The following is a 4,130-nucleotide window of genomic DNA, read 5'->3' on the forward strand; positions in this document are numbered from 1 at the left end:
ATAACCGTTTCGTAATCGAATTCGCAAACAATATCATTTTTGTAGCCGAACTCTTTGCTCTGAAGTGAAGCCAATCGAATTGGTTAGCACTAATTCAGAGCAGTGCATTGATTAGCATTGATTCGGGGCAGTGAGAGAGTCAAGTTACTAGGAGCACTGGATCTGAATCAAGGCAAATAAAACCACACTCGGATCGCATACACCACACCATTTCGGCATTAGTGCAAAAGTTACTAGCCACTGGCACCGAGCAACATCGAGTGAGTGCACATCAATCGAATTCGCCATTAGTCTCGAGAAATCTTGATGTTGATACAGGATTTCTAGCAACGAGAACACTAGTACAAGATGAATCATCATACCATTCATTTACTTCATGAATGTATTGACCTAAATCATCCCACATCCACTCACTCGGACTTAAATGTTAAAAACCATGTCGCAGGTCCGTAATGTTGTATCATACAATTTTAAATCATTTTTTGGTCTATACGCCAGTATTTTTCCGTATTTCTTAAAGTGGAAAATATTGTATTCAAATTAGATTCTAATAAATTTTCATACATTGCTTGCAAATATTCCGAAGCCGTATAACAATCTCGCAAATTAGTTACATTCAATTTATGATAGATATCACGAGCTAATTGACGATTATTCGCATTATTTAACAAATAAAATAAGTACTGTTGATTTAGTCTGAATTGGGGATGTTTAGATGTCAAACGAACTTTAATAAATTCTTGATCATGAAGTTTAATTTGTCTAGAGATTCATATTGTCCATTAACACCAAAAGGATATAAATCTGGAAAACACAATAAATATAAAAATTTTTCACGATTGTTCAAGGGTAATTCTTGAATTTTTAACATTTGAAATAAAGCGGTAGCACTTTCACGTGATTTTTTTTCATATAAAGGATAAATAGTGTACTGCTCGTAATAACTATTATTATCATGAACTATCTGAGTTAACATTGCTTCACCCTTATTATTTAATATAGTAGTTTCTACGTTATTTTTTGTTTCTTGTATTTTAATTTTCGAATTCAGTAATGTATCGTTGTCATTCGAAACTGATTCAGTTTCCTCTTTTAATTCAAAAAATTCAATATTCTCCGAACATAATTTACCGTGAGCATCTGGCAGTATAATATGTTTGTAAAGAGGATCGTTACATTTTAACCATGTTAAAGCATCAAACACTTTTTTACATCTATTAGTTCTTCCCAAATAATTTTAGATTTTGTCGGAATACCTCTGATTAAAATATATATTTCACTTTTTTTACTTATTAGATCAGTATTTGAACATATTTTATTCAATGTTCTTTGTAAAGGTAATAGCAAAAATGGAATGTTCTACCTTTTACTTTCTGTACCATCTGTCTTTGAGGTAACTTTTTGTTCATTACAGTTCCCATTTTAACAACAGTTTAGAATGCTTTAGCTCTTTGTATAAGAATTTTTTCAAATGTATTAAGAGATGATATTACTTCGGGAACATCTTGTATAAATAGATTATTTAAAACACAATACGCAGGCATTAATCCATTATGAAATTTTCGTTCGCAATAATTACATATGTATTGTGGGTTAATATTATGATTTTTTACATACTCCATTAAATCTCTCCAAATTGGAATATCTAATTGTACTTTAATCTTACTAACTTCAGATACACTTCTTTTGTAACAAAATCTTTCATATGAAACACAAACATATCGAGGTATGTCCATGGACCGTTTAGTAAACGCCTTAAATGCTTTGCTATATTTAGAAATAATATCATCATCACTTAAAGTAGTTAAAGTCTGGTGATGTTTGTATACATTTACTAGTTGTTGATCCAAGGTTATAATTTGATTTAATGTATCTATATCAGCAGAACTTAAAACCTCTTCTAGATCTATCATCTTTCGATAAAATGCTGTCATTCGATAAATCAAACATATAATATTCCTCACCTTTGGAAAATGAGGTGACAATAACTGAGCAGAAAGAGACATCACTTCGCAAAGAGTTGGATCAGTATAACAATTATTAATATGACCAAACTTATTAGTCGAAGTGTTTATTGTACATTTTTGATGAAATTCATGTAACAACTGTGGTATTTTCTTTAAAGTGCATCTATTTAATGCTTCAAGGAATTTTTGATAACAATCAATTATAAGTGGATCAATATTACATGAAGCACTACAGGACCATGTTTTTTTTGCTCGTGCTTCTATTAGAGGTAATATATTTGTAACTTGACCTTTTACGTTCATTATTAAAGATTCCGATGAAACAAGTTTATCATGATACATAAAGCGAAATAATTTTCGGACGAAGCTGTATGTCTCGATATACCACATAATGCATGTAATCTACCATCAATTGTTAAACAGTCAGTGACAAGAGTTAGGTGTACTTCTGACTTCTTTTTAAATATAGCTAATATTTTGTACATATTGCGAATATAACTGTTCCTAACATGCAAAGACCAACGTACGATTTTTTCAGCTTCTAATTGTTTTTCAACATGATCTTTAATATTTAATTTTTTTACAATATCTGTTATTATGATAGGATTACGCATTTGAGTGTAACTTTTTGACCATAACTTGTCATATTTTTTAATAATACTTCGAGCAATATTTTTTTTAACATGGCTAACTTTTAACTTCTTTTTCTCATAATATCGTTTATTATACAACCACTTACGATTATGATATTGCGTTTGTCTATCTCGTTCATGCTGAGAATGTTTAAGATATTGAGTTCGCCTATTAACACGATTTTTTTCTTTATTGTTTTTATATCGTTGCTTATTTTCTACATCCTGTGCGTACAGGAACTGCTTTTTAACACAATAATTACCTAAATTCTGTTCTTTTAGAGGACGTTTTTTTGCCCGATTATTTTCGATACTTTTCTTACATAAATAATTATCATGAAATCTTTTTAATCGAGACTGTTTCTGTTGTTCCGTTTCATATTGATTCTTTATACGTTTAGCAAATGCTTCAGCCTCTCTTGCTCTTATTACTGCTACGGGAAGTACTTTTTGAGGAGCACCATATTGTGAATCTTGAGGAAAATGCTCAATTACATTTGTTTCAAGAATTTTTAACAAATGTAACCGCATTAACCTATGTTCATAGTTTACTTTTTCAGGCTTAATATTAAATAATAATGAAATTGCAAAAGCTATAGCAAAAACACCACAATCACTACAGTTTCGTTGATCTTGTACGTCAGGAAATTTGATAGGATTTTTTTCAAAGTCATATGTTGGAAATAATCTTTCCAAAAATTGCTTATGTTGTTCGTGCAATGTTTTATTATTCAAAGAATCGTATATAAATATATTTTTTCTATCGTAAAAATTACATACCCAATATCCGTCTAATGAACTTGATGAACTATATAATATTTGTATATGTTTTGTATCTTTTGATACAGCTTGTATTATATCTGGTAACTGTATTCGCCATGTTTCAACAGGTCGATAATCGGAATAATTTATTAAAAGACTTTGAAAATGATCCATATGTCTATCCGTCAGCTATTCGCCTTGAACTATTATATTTTTATCTTCAATCATTAAAGTTAAATGTTTTTTTGTATGTACAGACATATTGTCTCAAAAATTAATATTCTTATAAATTAATTTTTTAATACAATATGTATATATTTTTTCTATAAATTGACTTTTATTATGTGTGTATAATTGGGCGAATTATTAACGCTGATGCAGCAGATTTTTTGTAAAACAATTTATTTTGAAAAATTAAAGTTCAGCGTTAGTAGCAGCCGATTTATCAGCGCTACGGCAACTTTATATAGTGCCAATAAATAGCTGATCAAAATTCAGCGCTAATAGCAGCCGATATATACATGGTGTCCCATTTTAAATGACAACCTCAAATTTCTCTTGAATAGTGCATTTTAGAGAAAAATGTTTCAAACAAATGTTTTGTGACTTCGAGGGGCACATAAAATGGTATCATTGGTATCAAATGGATTTAATTATAGTGTTTTAAAAAGTTCTCAAGGTAAGTTACAAGAATATATAATGAAAAATGGAAGGTTCCATTTAAAAAATTCGAAGTGACCTTGCCCTGACCTTGACAACGCCACCCAAG

This window comes from Trachymyrmex cornetzi, unplaced genomic scaffold (genome assembly GCF_001594075.2).
Source record: "Trachymyrmex cornetzi isolate Tcor2-1 unplaced genomic scaffold, Tcor1.1 scaffold1159, whole genome shotgun sequence".
NCBI classification, from domain to species: Eukaryota; Metazoa; Arthropoda; class Insecta; order Hymenoptera; family Formicidae; genus Trachymyrmex; species Trachymyrmex cornetzi.